The sequence below is a fragment of the Pseudorca crassidens genome, chromosome 7 (assembly GCF_039906515.1).
Source record: "Pseudorca crassidens isolate mPseCra1 chromosome 7, mPseCra1.hap1, whole genome shotgun sequence".
NCBI lineage: Eukaryota > Metazoa > Chordata > Mammalia > Artiodactyla > Delphinidae > Pseudorca > Pseudorca crassidens.
In genome coordinates, this window is record NC_090302.1 from 65,444,821 (window position 1) to 65,464,725 (window position 19,905).

Sequence of the window (19,905 nt, forward strand, 5' to 3'; positions counted from 1 at the left end):
TTCTTATAAAAACCATACTTCCAGATCCTCTTGACACATCGAAATGTCTGGGCACACGGATGGTATCCCCAGAGAGCGATAACTCAGCAGGACCTGTGGCGGGATGCTGCCTGCCGACTGGCAAGCTCGTTGCAGGTCCCACGGTCCCTAGCTCTCAGCCGCGTGCACAGGCACCTCCCTCAAGCAAATCATACTCGCCGCTGGTTCCTGTTGCCACCACAGTTTAAGACTTCCGGGCTTCTGCTCCTGAAGTGTGATCCGCTGGTCAGCAGCACCTGGGAGTATGTTCAAGCTGCAGAACCTTAGGCCCCAGCACAGACCTCCTGAATCAGGATCTACATTTTAACGCGATTCCCTGAGTGATCTATTTGTATCATTTCAAGATTGGAGAAGCCCTTGACCAGGACCCGGCTGGCAGTCTATGGCCTTCGGGCCCACTCTAGCCAGCTGCCTGTTCTGTCAATTAAGTTTTATTGGAACAGAGCCACGCCCATTTGTTTATGTGTGGTCTCTATGTCAAGTAGCTGCAACATGCCCGCAAAGCCTGAGATATTGACTCTCTGGCTCTTTACGGAAAAGACTGCCAACTCCTGCTCTAGAAGAATGCTTTAAAAAAACATTTAATTGTCGGTTCAAATTGGACATTCCGAGTGCTATAGGCACCACAAAGGGAGTTTAAGTATTCAGGAGCATTTCTTAGTACAAACTGCTAGTTTCACCTTCTCCAGTTTCTTTTGGTTTGGGGTTCTCAGTTCTCAATCCTTAGGGAGCCCACAAAGCTGTATTCCTTAATGGTAGCAGGGGAGTCTCCTGCATTTGGACCTCCCACCCCCTTCCTTGTCTCTCTCTCAGCCTTCTGGGCATTTATTCCCTTTTTCATCCCTTCCCCAGGATTTCCTTCTTTTCTTCCCTGTTACTCCTTCAGCTAGGTCAAGTTTCTTCCTGGGTGATTTGGGCAAGTACAACCCTGGGTCAGCCAGGATGGGGAGGTCAGGCAGGGCTCTCAGTGCAGAACCTGTGAGACAGGCAGGACTTTCACCGAGCCCAGACTCACAGCACATCTTCTATACCAGTACTTTGCTAAAAGAGTGTCTAACTCCTTACCTTACGCCAGCCTTGTGTGTACAGACCACGGAAGAGGAAAAGGGCAAAGGAAAGACTCATCCTGCAACCTGACAAAACACCTGGCCCACAGGAGGCCCTCGCTGATGATACCTGGTGGGCCCTCCCACCTGAGGCAGTGTGTTGTCCTTTTTTACTGATCTGGAGGTAGAAAACGCTGTGAAATACTGCAAAGTGAAATCATTTTCGAGCCAACAAAACGTCTAGAGCCACACACAATTTCCATATGCGGGTATGATGAATTTTCAACTGACCAGTCAAGAAAGACTCTTCATCTTCAAAGTGGAATTCAGCATTTCAGAAGGTGTGCCAGCCAGCAAGGTGTTCACCACATGGGGAGTCTGCAGTGATTGGAAACATCAGGTGGGCCTCAGGGCTTGCACAGAAGATCTGGGGTATCAGGCACGGTCCCAAACCTTCCCTTGCAGACGAGAAGACGGGAAGCCTCAGAGGCCGGGGGTCACCACACTGGTTTTTAGTGTCTGAGCTGGGGTGGGCCCCAGTCCTGCCTTTCCGCCTCTTTGTCTATTTAAATGTGATCCCATCAGGGGATGACTGCAGAGATCACCGTGCAAATCCTTTGTGTTACTGAACCAGTGAAGGGGTTCATAGCCCATTCTGGAGCTCATAACCATCTCTGCCAGGAAATGATCCTGAGGCAGAGCTGAAATCCCTCTTGCCACAGTCTCTGCTTTCCACTTGTTCTGTCTTTTCTAAAGAAGCACCGTTTGCCATTCTCTCTTTAATAATCTTTTGTCTCAGAGGATGGCTTCCCTATCCCCTCTGCCATCTCTTCTCCAAATTAATAATTGTACTTCCTTTCGTCTTTCCCCATTAGGCCTGTTTTCCAGCTCCTAAAAATCACTACCCTCAAACCGTTTCCAAATTCCCCACATTCCTACAAACCTCCTTCCTATCTTGAAAATTATATACAAACGTATGGAGTAAACACAGGAACGGCAGCCATGTAGGTATTAGACTATCACATCATAGATATGGCCGGGATTTCTTGTGAAGGAAGTGGTCGAAAGTAGTGAAAGTGGGCCTCTGGAGCTGGCATTTTCTCATTTATTTGTTGTTCTGGAGTCAGGGGATGAGGGGATGGTTGACAAAGACCTACTGAGAAATAATGATGGTAAAATTAATAATGTGACAATCATATTGAATGCTTATGATGTACAAGGCTCTGAACTAAGGTTGACACATAGTATTTCACTCAGTCCTTTTAATAACCTTTGTAGAAAGCACCTGTATTATGTCTGTATTCCAAACAAGGAAATTGAAGCGCAGGGAGATTAAGCAACAGGCTCAAAGCCCTCCACTAGTAATACCAGGTGATCTCACAGAAAGGTTCCCATCCTGCTGTAGAAGGATACAGAATTTCTCTGATTGCGAGAGAGACTTTGAGAAGCCTGTTCAGGGAAGGGGCGATCCTTTTATCCCCCACTAGAGCCCCAGCATCGAGCAGCGCGTCTGGCACACAGTGGGTGCTCAGCAAATGCGTGTGGAGTCAGTGGACAAATCAACTTCACTGCCAGCTTTGAGCATGACGTCAGGGCTCAGTGCGCACCGCAGCTGGGATCCAGGTGATGACACTTGCTCACAAGAACGTCACTGTGAATCAAGAAGGGGTTATCCCTCCTGGCTGAGCAGCAGAGCCACCCAGAGCATGGGAAAGATGCAGCTTCTCTGTGCTCATCCTGGGTCTCCTGAAATGGAACCTTCTAGGGGCAGCCTGGGAGTCCACTTGCTTTCAGACCTCTCTAGCTGATCGTCAGGCAGAACTGCCTGGGGACTCCTTCACCTTCCTTTGTGCCCAGGGAAGGGGAACTTTACAGACCGTATTCATAGGTGCAGATGACTCACATGGGCTCCTGCCCTTTCGCTGCTGATTGGCTCAGCCATGACGGGGCCCCAGCAGGGGATCAAGGGAAGGGGGAGTAGTCATGCCCCAGCTCCCTTCTGACCACAGCTGCTTCCTCTACCAGAGGCCACAGCTCATCAGGCAGCCAGTCATGGCTCTCTCTGTCACCCCTTTAGCCCTTCTGGTTCTCCACTGGCATTAGCCTGGGTGCTCCCTCAGCACCCCTTTTAGTTTCCCCTCCCCACACCTCTGAAAATGGTCCCGTCACTATCCTTCTTTCAATCTCCACTTAAATGTGCCTGCCGCCTGCTTCCTGCTGGGATCCTGACTGGCACTCCGTCTGTGAAGTTACATACACTCACACACACGGGGTGTGGCATAAAGGGGGCCACCATGGGTTCCTTTCTAGGCACTTTGCTAATGGGACCATACTAAGCCCTTCATCCTACTGCTTGGACCCAGAGACTAACAGGTGACAAGGTATACTTGCAGTTTTTCAACCCAGATCTGATTTATCAAGTTTTGTTCAAAGTAAGATGGAAAATCCTAAAACTATCTTTTGGAGTACTGACCTGTACCATCATGAGCCTGACTTGAAAAACTCTATTGAAATGAAAACCATTCTCTTCTGAGGTTTCCATGTCCAAATAATTGAAAAGCCACTCTGCCCGAGGTACCTCAGTTCACTCGCTCCCTGTGTCTTGGAAGGTTGGGGCAGTGGGTGAAAGAAATAGATGAGCCTTATGGGAATGAGGCTGGGGAGAGAGGGCTAGAATTCCCTCCAGGAGGTGAAACTCAGGCTTCAATCACTTTCCCAAAAACCTCAAAGTGAAAACTGCTCACAGCCCCAGGCTTTGCCTTTTTTCTGCCCAAACTCAGTAAATCAGCCAGTTCGAATACCACCCAGACCAGCATCTGCTGAAGCAGGCTCAGGCCCTAAAGAAACCCAGGCTGAGAAAGCTCCCTCCAAACCCTGTCTAGAGTTTGCAAACCTTGGCCAACCTTTCCCAAGCGCTTGGCCCAGCACACGGGTCTGGGCCCGGTTTAGGGTTTCAGAGTGGCAGTTTCAAAGCCGTCTCATTATTGCTGATGACCAGGGCTTGCCGAGAGCAATAGTGTTTTATAGCCTGCTGAGCAGAGGGCCCCAGGAACTGTGTGGGATCTGCTGCCTCTGAACTTGTACAGGAACCGTTCACAAAGGGGATGGAGACCACGTGCTTAGCGAAAGCTGCTCTAAGTGAAGGTTGCAAAAAGCAGACAGCCAACTCTTAGGCTCCCACACAGCAGCCCAAAGACAAGCAGCGATATCCAGGTGTGGCCTCTGACCTTGTCTGTGGCCCTCTCAACTGCAGGGAAAGTGCCAGGAAGCTGTATGCAGCTGCGTGGTATTTGAGGGCAAGTTTTGGTCCTTCCGGACGTCATCAGTTGCTCTCAGGATTACTATTGTTCCAAATCGGATGATGTTTCTACTCATTCCTGGGCCATCTTGTTCGGAGGGAGACCCAAACTCCATTCTTTACCAAACCCTGTTTCTTTACTGTCACCATTCACCCTCTGCTTTCCTGGGCCAGTACAAGTCCTGAGAAAAACTGGAGTTTGCGTTTCAGGGAACAGAAGGAATCTTTATTGAAACGCCAGACTGTTTTCAGCCTTTGAGTTTCACATTTAATCTTCATAGCAATCCCAGGAGGTAGCAGCCATGATCATTCCCATTCTCATAGCTAAGAAGGCTGACGCTCAGGTTTTTTAGGCAAAGTCACATAGCTAGGAAGGAGAAGCCAGGTTTGTCTGACCCGTAGATGGCTTTTCAGTGCTTATTGGGCATTTGTATTTTATCCGTGTGCTGCCTTTTTTTTTTTTTTTTGCGATACGCGGGCCTCTCACTGTTGTGGCCTCTCCCGTTGCGGAGCACAGGCTCTGATGCGCAGGCTCAGCGGCCATGGCTCACGGGCCCAGCCGCTCCGCGGCATGTGGGATCTTCCCGGACCGGGGCACGAGCCCGTGTCCCCTGCATCGGCAGCCGGACTCTCAACCACTGCGCCACGAAGGAAGCCCTCTGTGTGCTGCCTTTTACATCCTCGTCCTTTTTTTTTTCCATCGGACCATTTTTTCTGGACCCCAGGGCCACTGTTGGTCTCAGACCTTGTTCCACTGTGGCTGCACCACCATCACAGCGCTGACCAAGGTCTGCCGCCACTGAGGACCATAGCTCTTTCTACCCCAAAGTTATTTTTACCTTGAGCGGAAGCCTCAGGAACTGAAGTATGGGCCAGCTTTGCTCTGTAAGCTTCATGGCAGGTCCTAGTGTGAAGCACTGGGTGTGTGCGGGGTGTGTGTGTGTCTGTGTTTCCCCCAGTGCTGGTCTTGGGAACTGTTTATGCAACTTTTGGTAACTCGCAAACACCTTTGACAGAATTTCTAATACAGGTCCTCCAGCTGGCAACAGAGCACAACTCTTCACAGTGGACCTCAGATCTGTGGTGACAGGATTAGTGGCTGTCTCCCAGGGGAAGGCAGCTAAGGCAGCAGAGACCGGGTGACCTCCCATCCCTCCTCTCTGTAGATTGTCTGTTCCTCGAAAAGTCAAACAGGATGCGATTGTGGTGGGTTAGACCACAGGTCTCCCCACACCAGCCTTTGTGGCCCTTGGTGCCTGCCTCAGCAACAGATTCAAAGGTGAATCTGAGCTTAAAGACGCAACTTGTACTGGCTGTACCCTATCCTGCCTGCCTCTCCCTCTTTCCATCATTATTGATCTCTGTTTAGAAAAGGGACAGTTTAGAAAAGGGACTCTGGAGCCGCATGCCTGTTACTTTCCAGCTGTGTGACTTAGGTCAAGTTACTTCAATTCTCTGTTCTCAGTTTCCTTACCTGAAAAATAGAAATAACACTAATACCTGCCTTGTAGGACTGTTGTGAGTTGTTACACATAAAGCACTTAGGACAAAGTCTAGGATATGGTAAGCCTTTTGTAATTATAATAATAATAAATATTACCAGTATTATTATTATTCTTATTCATTCTCACACATTGTTGCGAACTCTGGTGTCCCAGGCACTGGGGAGATCAAGATGAATTAGCAACTGTCCTTGCCCTCAAGAAGCACTGCGTCAAGGAGGGAAGGCAGAGAAGTGAGCACATAATACAGTGAAACATTCCAAGCACCATGGAAGCCTCTGTACAGAGTACCATGGAGGACCACAGGGGGTGGGGGGTTATTCTGTGTACCTCCCTTGCTCACTGATTTACCCCCTGCCCCAGGTCCAGCAGCTAGCCCAGGGTCAGCATTCTACTATACTGAAAAAAAAGTCAGGAGCTGAGCCTGAAGACGAGCTTGCCAGAGGAGGGAGCTGGAACTGACTCTTCTGGTTTTCTAGAGGAGCAAAGGGGGAGGAGTGAGGAACAACCGTGAGCAAATGTGCCCTAGCGTGAAACCGCCTGGAGCATTCGGACAACTCCGAGTTCAGTGTGGCTGACCCTCAGGGAGGGGCCCCAGAAGAGGCTGAATGGAGTGGAGGTGGAGGGAGGGTGTGTGAGTAACAAGATAGAAGAAAACCGTTAAGACATTTAGTGGTAATCCAGAGGAGAGCTAATGAGGACCCAGATTAAAGCAGGCCAGTGAGGAGAGCCGGGAAGGCTGGCTGGGCGGGGACTGTTGAGGAGGCAACCCTGGCAGTAAATTGGGGGTGCAGTCAGCCCAAGGAGGCCAGCCTTGATATCCCAGAGCTCAAGGGGACATGAAGACGAGAACTACTGGGACCCTCATCTACATGGATGAAAAGTGTTTGCTCAGATAGAGCAGCATTTTCTATCCAGCTGGCAACTTTGCAAGACACTCAGACCTTTTATCAGGTGTTTTCTCGGAGGAAAAGAAGTCACTTCATTCCGTGTATAGAAATAGGAATGAGTGTTCACAGTCAGGGTTCCGTGAATGCTCTCTGGCCCCAGGGCTGCCTCTCACTGTCTGACCCCCGGCTCCCCCTACTGGAGGTGTGAAAAACACCCATGACTGCAGGCCAAGCGGTGCAGCCCATGAAGTCAGTCAGACGTGACTCCAAGATCTCAGAATCCGTGCTTTTGTAAACTCCACCTCAGGTGTGAGAAATGGCTCAGGATTTCAAAAGCAGATCTGTGCTTTCACGGCCTTGCTGCTGGTACACTGCAGGAGGCAAAGGGGACATGGCTGGGTGACCTGTTTGAAGTCACCCACCTGTGAGTTTCTCCGCCCCAAACCAACAGCATTGATGCCAAGAGACACCTAGGGAGGAGACGGCCTGTGTGGAGGGCATGTTTCAGCCCCAGTGCGAGGGGAAGCATCTCATTTTCAGAGTAGCAAACACACCTCTTCTGTGTTGTCTTAAGTGTTAAAATTCCCCCCTCAAAAAGTGAGTGAAAACGTACCCCAGAGTGTCATCATCTGTCATCACAAATGAACCAATAGGGGAGAGTACTGGGTATTAGCAAGTTTGTTTTGTCCACTTTCATTTGGTTATGAACTTTTAATTCATAAAGCAGTTCACAATTATAATAATTTTGAAGAATCCATTAAATTGTTCTGGGCACTGCTAGCATTCGAATATTTTTAAAGTAAATTGATTACTGACAGCCATTAAATTGCGTTGGTAGTCCTTTGACCATATTCCATGCATTCAATATGCTTTTCTGAGACGTCTTTCAACAAGTGCATGTTGTCAAGGTTGCATGTCTTCCTGATCCTGCGTGTTAAAATAACACTAACATCTGTTAAAAGTAACAGTAATGAGGCCGTTAGACAGCTGAGTTTACCTTGCTTTATGCAATATGTATACTCCTAAAAAGTTGCACCTAAGTAGCATTTTTGGTTAATTGTCTCATACTTTATGTTTTTTTAGAAAATAAAAAAATCAACACTAAACTCTTTTTTATGCATAATTTGAGATTCCCCATGCCTAGTTTGCTTAAACTAAAGTATACCTAAGAACCATCTTTTAAAATTAGGTAAACAGTGAATGCACATACACGTATTTATGCCTTCATTCAACACATATTTATTGAGTACCTACTGTGTGCCAGGCATTGCTCTGAGAAGCTGGGAATTCAACAGTAAACAAGCCAGCGTCCCTTCCCTCGTGGAGATGATATTCCAGTGGGACAGTCATACTAGCCAAGTAAATTGCATAATGTAATTTCAGGCAGCAAAAAAATGCTATGGAGACAAGTAATGCAGGAAAAAGAGAAAGAAAGAAGGTGGTGGAGAGGGTATCTTAGACATTGCATTCATTTACCATTGCTGCCTAACAAATTTCCATGAACTCCGTGGCTTAAAGCAACACAAATGTATTATCTCACATTTTCCATGGTCAGGAATCAAGGCATGGGTTAGCTGGGTTCTCTGCTTGGGTCTCAAGGCTGTAGGCAAAGGGTCAGCCCAGGGCTGGGTTGCATCTGAGGCTTGGGGTCCTCTTCCAAGCTCCTGTGTTTGTTGGCAGAATTTAATCCCTTGCAGCTGTAGAAATCATGGAGGCAAAAGGAGGTCTGTTACTGCTTCTTCCTCTTCTGAGGGCTCATCTGATTAGATCAGCTCTACCCAGGATAATCTCCACTTGATTAACTCAGAGTCAAATGATTAGTAGCCTAATCATGGCGGTTATATCCTATTAATCACAGGTTCCACCTGCACAAGGACATTACACCAGGGGGTGGAGGTCATGCAGGCTGCCTTAGAATTTTGCATACTACAGAGTGGTCAGGGGAGAACTTTCCGTGGAGGTTACATTTGAACAAAGACCTGGAAAAAAATCAGAGACTGAGCTGTATAAAGATCTGGGACAAAATCATATTAGCGTGTGCAAAGATCCTGTGGCAGGAATTGGTGTATTCAAGGAATGCAAGAAGGCCATTGGAGTTGGAGGTTAGGGAATGAGGGAAAACATGGTATGAGGTCAGAGAGGGGGGCAGACCACAGATCATGGAGAGCCTTGCAGGTTATGGGGAGGAGTCTGGAGGGCTCTGGGTTGGAATTGATTTATGATCTGATTTATATTTTAAAAGCCCTCTCTGACTTCTTTATGAAGAAGGAATTGTAGGGAATTACGGAATGGGAAAAGAGAGACTATTTCTAAGACTGTGGCCGAAGTCCAGGCACAGTGAAGGTGGTTTGAACTAGGGTGGCAGCAGTTGAGTTGGAGAAAATGAATTCAAGGTGGGTTTTGGAGGTAGAATCAATTAGACCCACTGAAAGTGTAATGATTTGAAAGCATACACTCCAGATCCAAGCTTTCTGGGTTCAGGTTTTTGCTCTGCCACACACCAGCCATGGGAGCTTGGACAAATTAACTTCTCTGTGACTTAGTGTCCTCGTCTGAAAAATGGGACTTATAACAGCACATACCTTATGGGGTTATTTTGAGTGTTCGGTGAAATAATCCTGACAATAATTGATGTATAAATGTCATTTATGTATATATAAATGGTGATGGTTATTGTATTGATATTTATCAATGATGGATTGGACATGGGATTTGAGGAAAAAAGAAATCAAGGGTGTTTTCAAAGCTCTTGGCCGAGTGACTGGGAGAATCATGGAATGGGGAAGACTGAAGGATGCACCAGGATCAGCTTGTCTAACATTCCAGGGACTAGGATACAGTTACACAATGCATGCATTTGCCACTCATTAATGGTGAGAACTTGGGCAAGTAATGTGACCTCCGTGAACCTCAGTTTCCTTATCTGAAAAAATAAATGGGGTTAGTAATATCCATCTTGCAATATTCATCTTACGGGATAGAATGAGGTAACCCCCAGCACACAGTAGGGCATAAGGAAATGTGAGGACCTCTTGCCCCTGGAAAGCAGAGGACTATAGGACAGTAGGGGTTTTCCAGTTCTTGTTTTAAAGACTGTTGTGAAAGCCATCTCCTTTCTACTCGCTTAGTCGGGATTCTCCATTGCTTTTGGCAACCACTTAAAAAGCCTGAGACAGCTGTAGAGACCGTCACTGGAAAGCTGCTAGGTAGAAAGTGCTTCGGCTTCCACTGTCCATGGGCTAGTTGGGAGTCTAGCTATGACCTGGCTGAAAGCAGACGTCATTGACCCTGCGACACTGCAGGCACTGCTGGGACCCTTACAAATGTGTGCAAACTCACATACTTACACACAACAGGAGACAGGAAATAACAGCTAGACCTGAAGAATCAAGAATGCACTTACCCTCTCTCTGCTAACCTATTCTAGCCATTCCTAATACTTTTTTTTTTTTTCATTCCTAATTCTTGAGATAAAATGTTCCTATCTCCTTACTAGTTCTGGGATCAAGTAGTCCTCAGAACATAAGAATAGAAAAGGACCCTGGATTCACTGTTTAGGTGTCTCCCACTGCTCCTTCAAGATCTCAGCATCCTGAAACCAGCTGCCCAGGGGACACCTACCATGACTTCTTGTACAAGATCAGGACTTCTCCTTGTATGTTCTCCAGGCTCCCTGTAATGTGTCTTCATAGTCACAGGTCATCATTCTTGCTTAGATTAACGTCTGTGTCACCTCCTAAACTGTAAATTTTGTGGGAACAAAGACAATCTCAGCTTCACTCACCACAGGCGTCACCAGCCCCTCATATAGACAGTCAGCTGGCGCAACTCTGCATCCACTATTCAGCACCAGCTGTTTGCCAGGGCCTGTGCAAGGCACTGGGAATATGGTGGTTTGCGAGATAGAATCCTTATCTTCAAAGGCTTCATAGGCAATGCAGTTGTTAACACTCCAGCCAGTGGTCAACTGGGATGGGATACCGGTGGAAAGGCATACGTCGGCACGTACGTTATCTTGGATGTTTGAGAAGTTTGGAGGAAATATAAGGAGTATTACAGACACCGAACAAATGCTGAAACATTTGTAACAACGCTGAAAATAAGCACTATTTGTATTCCTTTTCTACCAACAAGAAAACTGAGGTTGCAAGAGGTTAACTAATATCCTCAAGTTCACACAGAATGTGGTAAGACCATGATTTGAATCTAGGCCAGGGACAGAGTTGCAGAGCAGGCACACGGGAATACAACCTGTGCAGGCACAGGTCCTCATACTCAGGAGGACCCAGTGTTGGTTTTGATGCTCTACTGTTACCACTTTGAGATTCCTAGTAATTTTATCTTTGAACTTGGGTGTGTAAGTGAAGTCTGAAGGAACAACGGAGCATGCTCATTAGGAGATGCCCATGATCTGTATGCCGCCCCATGCCTCCCCATTTACATATAGCATTTGGGGTGCCCCATGGCACAGAATTTCAGTGGCCCCATGATGTGTGAGGGTCAGTGAGACTCAAAGCGAGGACAAGGTAAGCATATTATGCCTAGGGCTGGGTGCTGACAGCCCTGAGAGGCTGCATCATTTCCATTTGAACCAGAACTTGCTTCTAACACAGAAAGAGGGTAATGGCATTCTAAGAAACAAACAATCAATGAACCCTATCACATCCTTTCTTACTCTTGTTACTTCCCTTTATTAGCCAGCTACTTACACTGAGAATGATGCCATAGAAGGAAAGACAGAGGTCAGCCCACACTTGCCTTTCTGTTCAGTCCTTCCTCACTCAGCAGTGAGCCAGGTACAGAGCATTGCTGGGACTAGAATGCATGCAGATCAAATGAATGAAATTTGTGTAATGTTTCTACTGTTCTAGCAACAATGAACTACATGTGTGAGCTGTGAAATAGGAACTGTGTAATTTTGTTGATTCCTCACTAATTAAATGCTATCATGTTTACATTTAAAATTCCACAACATAAAGTTGAATGGTAAAAGGGATACTCATAATTTAAGATTTTTTTTTACATCTTTATTGGAGTATAATTGCTTTACAGTGGTGTGTTAGTTTCTGCTTTATAACAAAATGAATCAGTTATACATATACATGTGTTCCCATATCTCTTCCCTCTTGTGTCTCCCTCCCTCCCTCCCTCCCTCCCACCCTCCCTATCCCACCCTTCTAGGTGGTCACAAAGCACCGAGCTGATCTCCCTGTGCTATGCGGCTGCTTCCCACTAGCTATCTGCCTTACATTTTGTGGTGTATATATGTCCATGCCTCTCTCTTGCTTTGTCACAGCTTACGCTTCCCCCTCCCCATATCCTCGAGTCCATTCTCTAGTAGGTCTGTGTCTTTATTCCTGTTTTACCCTTAGGTTCTTCATGACATTTTTTTTCTTAAATTCCATATATATGTGTTAGCATGCGGTATTTGTCCTTCTCTTTCTCACTTATTTCACTCTGTATGACAGACTCTAGGTCTATCCACCTCATTACAGATTTTAACTTCTCTTTATGTAGAATGACATTAAATAGCAAATAAAAAACACCAGGCTAAGTCAACAGAGAGACCGTAGAGGAAAAGAAAAAGCTTCATATTTTAGTAGCTTTAATAGCACTTTTTCCTGCTTTTTGAACAAGAGACTCTGCATTTTCATTTAGCACTGGGCCCCGCAAATGCAGATGGTCTTGGAAGGGAATTTCTCTAGCTGGCACTGTTCAGTGCTACACCTCCCCAAGACATTGTAACCATTGTGTATACCTTGATAAGAAGGGCCACGTAATCACCATTACGCTGTGTCCTGTCTCAGTCATATACTCCTCTGACCATGACGTTGAGCTTCAATTTCTAGCCTCAGTTTCCTCAGAAGCAGTGCAGGGACAAAGCTAACCCCCTTACCAGGTGTCTATGAGAATTAAATGAACACGCTGCATAACTGTTACGTATCTACACTCATAGAAGGGATTGTGATTTTTATCACACGTACACTCCCAAGGAAGGGCAAGACTGTCACTGCAGCCCAGGTAGAAGCAATCATGGGAGGAGCCAGTGACCAGAGCTGGCGGTTGGTTGATCAGCAGAGAGCAGCTGCCCTCGACTTGAAGCTTCTCATGGAGATCGCATCCCATCCACAGAGTTTTGTGGAGGAAAAGCAGCTTCCTCTCACATCCAAAGAATGGGTATCAGAGTGCTGCCCAGAAGGTTTGGGGAGGCTGATAAGACACCAGATACTAAGCACCACTGAGTCAAAGTCATCCATCCAAAACACAAGTGACTCCATGATGACTCCCAGCCAAACTCACCAGTTGAAAAGTTCATGTGAACTTTGGGGTTTTGTTGCAAAATGTATAATCAGGCCAGGTTTCAGGTTCCATAACAAAGTTCTTCCCAGCCTGGTGACCGCAAGCCAGACTGACATTTGTGAGAGCATTTCTATGGAAAAAGAAGGTGCTGCTTAATTGCATTAGGAGAATTGTAACACAATCCATGGGAGAACACTGACATGCTTTGACAAGCATGAGGAAAACGTACTCTTCTCTGCACCATGTCCGTTTTCTTTGGGGTCATGGCCATTACCGTGGAGATAATATGCAAAGAAGAGCTAGAATTTATTCCCCTAATGAAAACCAAGTTGGCTGTTCTTTCTTGGTAATAATCACAGCAACCACCCAGCATATTGCTACCAAACCGTCCTACTTCCTTCCAGTCATGAGGATTGTAATTCTGTTCTGCACAAGGCTGTTGTAACGTATGAGTTCCCCAGAGGGAGGGGCGTGCGAAGCATGCGGAGAATCTAGGGTCTTTAGGGAGAGAGAGCAAATAGGTGGAGATAACACTTAGTGCTGATTCAGTGTTGTTTGTTAACCAGAAAAATATAGGAAGAATATGGAATAAAATCCTTCAAAGACAGTTTTTCAAAGTACATATGACTCTGGGGAAAGTGTTTTAGGAAGGAAGTGGAAAATTATGGATGTTTCAAACCGGAAAATTGTATAAATCGACGTTTCCTAAAAGGGAAGTGTGTAACTGTGCTTCTTGAAAGCTCAAAATCGTATTTCTGTAACAGGGATAATATTTTGCAAATATTACACATCTAACTTTTTGGTTTTCTCTTAAATCACCTTCCCCTGCAGTCTTCCACCACCAAGGCCGAGGCATGGGGTTTCTGGCCCCAGGGATACTGCCTAGAACAAAGAGACCATTGATCAGTTTGAATCTCAAAGCTGACTTTTTTGACCTCTTAAGCAAGAAAATCATCCTCAAAGCCAGGCACTGTTGAGAAGGAAAGGGATTTTCTAAATTCCTTCAGCTTCCATTAGTTTATCAAGAGCCATGCCTGGTGGAATAGATCCTAAAGAGATTTACTCTAGCCATCATGATGGGGTGTGGAGTGTGAAGCTGGCTGCTTTGAGCCTGAGAGGTTGGACGAAGAAGGCTAAGGGGGCAGGCAGACAAGGGAAACCAGCGGGGTCCTGGCCTCTCCTCTCTGGTCCTAAGTCGTGGACCTGGGGGGCCTTGGTAGGAAGACTGAGAACGTCAGTAGGACTGAGACTCACTTCTTGTCACACTTCTTTGGGGATTCCTGGGGGTGGCTACAAGCCTCAGGAAGCCCCCTGTATGGTCACCTCCAACATGATGCAAGACCATGGGACACAGTGGAAGCAGAAGGGAACCCGGCCTGTGAGCCTAAGGCAATGCTCTAGGTTTCTCATGCCCTTGGGATGGCACACGGAGGAGCCAGGGTATAGTGATGAGAAGGTGGGAGGGATGAAAACAGTGACCAGAATGAAGAGGCCGTAACAGGCCCTGAGACCAGGAAAAATGGCCAGAAGTGGGTGCCATTACATCACCCCAAAAGGCCAGGTGGACAGTGACCCCAGTACGGGGAGCAGGCCAGCCCTGCCACTTTGCAGCAAAGACCAGCAAGGGTCCAAAGGATCCCACCTGGTCCCCTTTCCCCTCTCCCACCACATTGCATGGAAACCTCTTTAGCCACCCTGAACCACCTGGGGATGGAGAAAGCTTTTACATACAGAGGACAAGAAGTCTAAAAGGGAAAATTCAAACCAACCCTAGAAAGGAGTTGCGTTTCTAATAAATAAAATATTTAAATGAAAATGAGAAAATTTAAATTGGAAGAGACTCAGAGATTGTTAATTGGCAAGTGGTGGGGGGCGTGTCAAAGGCAGATCAGACCAGCTCTAGTAGAGAAACGATTTGATATTGCGCGTCTGAGTAGAGGGTGAGCCTGCAACCCTGCTACATCTTTATTCCTCCCCATTCCTCGCCCTTCTATTGAACGTGCACATGTCATCTTCCTTCAAGTCAAAGCAAATGTGGTGTTTGGAAGTGTCCTCTGGGAAGCCTAGGGGCACGAGAAACTTTCTTTAATGTCCCAAAAAGGCAGTAGCAATCTGAAGTTTGCAAGCTATCCTCTTGAGAAGTCCTCAATGCTCTCATCACTTGAATTAAAATCAAGGCTGCTGGAAAGACTTGCCAAGCCCCTCTGTGCACCATGTAAAGGTGGAGGTCAGCATTCTTTGGGGTCGGGGGAGGAGAACTTGTTGGGAGGAAGTGGGAGACGTGGAATGAAAACTCATAAGAGCTTATCTCCCTTTAAAAGTCTCAGTTGAACCCACAATGTGTTGAAGCCAACTAGACAGACTCGGGTCTGCACAGGAAAGAAAGACTACCTTTTATGCTGAGAGGTAGCTAGTAACAGTTAGTGAGCAGAACTCCATTGCCATCAAGATCTCTGCTCCCTCCAAGGTCTCTGCCCTCCCTCTGCAGGGCAGTGCTTACCGTATGCACACATATATGTGGCCCAGGCAGAGCCCAAGAACCCTTTCAAGGATGCCTAAAAGCTAAAGTTCAAGAGCGAAGCTGTATCTGGGGGACAGAGTCAGGAAAATGGTTGCACATGTTGGGTCACCTCCAAGGTGCTTAACTGTTATTGAATGCCTACTTTATTGTCATAGGCTGTGTTATGAAGGTACCCATCCTGAGAAGCTGCTCTCCCCTGCCTCTGCCAGCCCTCACTGATGTCCCTCAGCTTCTGAAAATCATGGCCAGGACATGGAGCAACCCAACTTCTTACAAAACACACAGAGCATCAGAAAGATTCAGCTAAAGGTTATAGGTAGAGTTGAGTATTGAAGATTAGAAGTATGACCTGTTTTATTGCTGAACATCAGATGTTCAACAGCACAGAAACATCTAGAATAATGGTTCTCCTACCTTTTACCCGTGTGCCCCCAAATTCCGATCAGTGTGTAAAATTGATCTTTGTTAAGACAGGGATGCATTCTGTTCCAGCGATGCATTCTGTTCCAGCGATGTCTGTGAGACGGAGGTGAGCGGAGCCAGCCATGCAAAAGTGTGGAGCAGGGTCTACCTGCCCGTGAAAGTGTATGAGATGAGGCATGACAAGAAGCCAGTGCTCAGGGTAGATCAGTGTTAGCTGGAACGTGGGAGAACTTTCCTCGGGAGTGTAGAACAATGTGTGATCGAGGTGGTCAACAATTCTATTCAAGGGAAACTCAAGGCTGAAGGACAGGCAAGTCAACAGTGAAATAGCCGTAGATGTAACTTAATCCCATCCTTTGAGTGCTACCGAATGTCTCAGATTCAAAGAGCATAGACTACGAAGGGGGAGAAAACCACTGGTTCAGTGAAATACATTCTTGAGGAAGGAAGTCATGCGTTCCACGTATGATATTGTCTTAGGCCGATGTACATTCATGTGATGGTTAATTTCTGTGTCAACTTGACTGCCGCAGGGTGCCCAGATTTACATTGTTTCTGGCTGTGTCCGTGAGAGTGTTTCTGAATGAGCTTAGCATTGGAATCGGTGGACTCTAGAGTAGGTTGTCCTCCCCAGTGTGAGTGGGCATCATTCAATCCACTGAGGGTCTGAATAGAGCAAAAGGTAGACGAAGGAGGAACTGGCCCCTTCTTCTGCTTTCTGTCTGCCTGCTTCAACTGGGACATGGGTCATCTTCTGCCCTTGGACTGGAATTTACACCATCAGCAACCCTTCTTCTCAGGCCTTCTGACCTAGTCTGAGTAACACCATCTGATTTCCTGGGTCTTTACCTTGCAGGCAACAGATCATGGGACGACTCAGCCTCCAAAACTGTGTGAGCCAATTCCTCATGATAAACCTCCTTTCATATTTATATATTGATAGCCACTAGGATATCCATATGTATCTATAGATGTATAGATAGATATCTTATTGGTTGTTTCTCTGGAGAACTCTGACTAATTAATTCACAAACTCCCATCTTTGTGCTACAAAGGGTATCAGAAATCATTCAGTCCAACCCGTTCACGGTTCCATACACATTAATTGTATGTCCTACGGACTGTGCTAAAATAAGATGTAACCCTGCCTTCAGTGTGCTCTCATTTAAGATAATATTGCATATTTTCTGTCGTAGAATCATATGTTCTTTGACTGGAAGGGACTAAAAAATTCACCACATCCAACTCCCCACATTTGATAATAGGATTCCAACCAAAACATTCTCATCAAGTGGTCCTTCAACACTTGCTATTCAAACACTTACAGTGACCAGGAACTCATTACTTCCTAAGGCAGCCCATCCTAGCCTTATGGTTATAAATTACTAAATTACTCTTGGAAATTCTTATGCATTGTTAAGAAGCCATAATTTAACATTAGACATTAGCTAGTTTTTTTTACCATTCTCTGAAACATATGTATATGCACAAATGTACACACTGAAATACAGAATCAGTTACCATAGTACTTCTCAAATTAATAGGATTAATTAAGAGTGGATTCCACTCTTGTGTGTTCACATGCACATAAGCACACATATGCACACATATTGTTATTCCAGTTCTTAAACTGTCATCAAGAATGGTTTATTTATTCAAGCATTGGCTGCTCTTTTCTTTGGAAATTATTAACAGACCCAACAGAGTTTTGTGTTTTTCTAAAGCTCACCAATTTACCTTGGGGCAGAAAAAATGTGAGTGCAATTTATCATTTTGCCAAAATAATTAAGTCTTGATGAGGTGAGCACCCATCAGTTGCTTAGGTAAGTTAATAATGGAAATGTCAGCATGGGCACCACTCATTCATTGTCTGTATATCAGTGGACAGAGCCAGTTCACAGACTCTCACCTCAGCATGTACCCAAATCATCAATGCACATGCTTCTAACCATGTGCACACTTTCTCTCCAGGAGTTATATTGTGGAACAAATATATTGCAGGTCCCTTTGATTAAATACCTTCCTCCCTACTGTATTTCCCTATTGCAAGCACACTGACTGGAAGACAGGCTGTCGTGTTAATATCACATTGTAGTGGGCACTGATACATTTGATAGACATGTAGGCTGTAAGACATCTAGATTTCAGAAGGGATGAGGGATGGGAACATCCGTTGGAATTAAGGAAATGGCAGTTTACTCTCCGGAGCATCAGAGAAATAAAATGCAAGAAATTTCTTCAGCTGAACCACCACAAAGACGAATGAGTTTAGGTTTGTTTGGTGTTTCTGCATCCTATCACTTGCCCCATTCCCTCCAACTGTTCTTCCAAGGCCCCTGTTCTCATGAGTGTTATGCTTTCACCTCTGTTAGCATCTTCTCCTGGACACACTTACTTCTTCTGCTTTGATGTTTGGCAGTGGTGCTGGGTTTTTTCCAGCCAACCAAAACACTGGGCCATCTCTAATCTGAAGGTGTATCATTTGGGTTTCTTTAAGCTCCTAGGCTGGTACATGCTGAAAACCAGTTGCATCAGGAGAGATGCAGCCCATGAATTATGGACAGAAGTAGTATTGGGGAAGATTGACCTTCACACAGACAGATAAATAAGTGATAACAGTGAGACAAATAAGAACACATAGATAAATAAGTGATACTCTCAAGCAAACTTTTCTTCTCCCTACATCAGCAACCTGAAAACTTGGATGTTCTTTATTCAGAGCTCTCTAGAACTCGAGAACAGACCCATCATTTACTCCAGTAGGATGGTCCAGCGAAACTGAGACAACACCCCATTTCCCAAGCTCCTTTGTGAATGGTGGCAGAGTGTGCGCAGAGTAATGGACACACTTTTTCTCATTATGAAAAAGCCATAGGTTGAGGCTGGGGATGGGGGTGGAGGGTTTCCCCTTTCCTTGGAGTAAGCTTTGCAAGATATTTGCTTAAATCCTGAGAGGAAATTAAGAGCAGGTCAGATGCTCTCCAGGTCACTGTTTTTGCCAATTCACTGGCAGTCCCTTCCCCAGCTTTGTTCAGCTAATTAATCCCCCCAGACACTTGCATTCACCACATGCAAATTACCACAGAAGGGAGCTTTTTTTCCTCCTATTTTTTTTTTAACATACACTTGAATTATACTCTTCTGACATACGCTTCCAGCCCCACTGAGGGGTTTCCAACAGCCTAATAACAAACAGATTAGAGGCCAGAAGAGCATGTATTCCTCAAGTCCTTCTCTGCGTCCAGCTGTGAGGCTGCGCGGCGGTTACAGGCAGAGGAGAGCCGAGCTGCGGCTCCAACTCTGATGTTAAAATCTCTGATGTTAAACTGGAAACTCGGTGTGAAGGCCTCGGGGGGATTAGAGAACACTAACTTTGTTGCCCATCAGAAATGGATAATATTCCCCGTTCTGTTCCTGCTGGTATCAGTTCCAAGTTGGAAAGCGGCCTCCTCTCCTAATGCAAGCTGGGGCCAGAGTGGAGCAAGCCTTCTCAGATATTATAAGCCAGTGTGAGCTCAAAAAAGAATTCACTGCTCAAGGCCAAATAGCTTCAAAGCTAACAATCCTCCAGAGTCGGTGTGAGAGTGCTACAACTGTCAATGTCAACTTACACCAGGCATGGTGAGAGCGAAACTTCAATAATGACATCATGGAGGAGAGGGCAGAGGGCAGCCGCTGCAGAGGGAAGTGCCGGGGCCCTTCAGATCTTTGAAACCTGCAAGGATTTATCCGGACTAACGTGTCTCCATGTAGTCATTGCAGTCTTAGGCTACTCTGATTAAGGATTTAACGTATTCAAAGGGTTTCGGCAGCAGCAAGATGACACGTCTTTGGGAGCTCTATTGGATTCCATTATCTTCTCCTCTCTTCTTCTGTGGACGCACTC

At 46.0% G+C, this 19,905-nt stretch overlaps 1 long non-coding RNA gene across 2 annotated transcripts in view; it reads left to right on the forward strand.

The window, feature by feature from the left end:
• LOC137227061 (uncharacterized) overlaps positions 1-19,905 on the forward strand; it is a 66,867-nt gene that overhangs the window by 40,358 nt on the left and 6,604 nt on the right. The window contains exon 4 of one of the 2 annotated variants that reach the window (XR_010944678.1): positions 1,115-1,537. The exons of the other annotated variant lie outside the window; for it this stretch is intronic. This is a non-coding gene — a long non-coding RNA (uncharacterized lncRNA). Of the gene's footprint in view, positions 1-1,114; positions 1,538-19,905 lie in introns of those variants that run through there. 2 annotated transcript variants of the gene reach the window in all.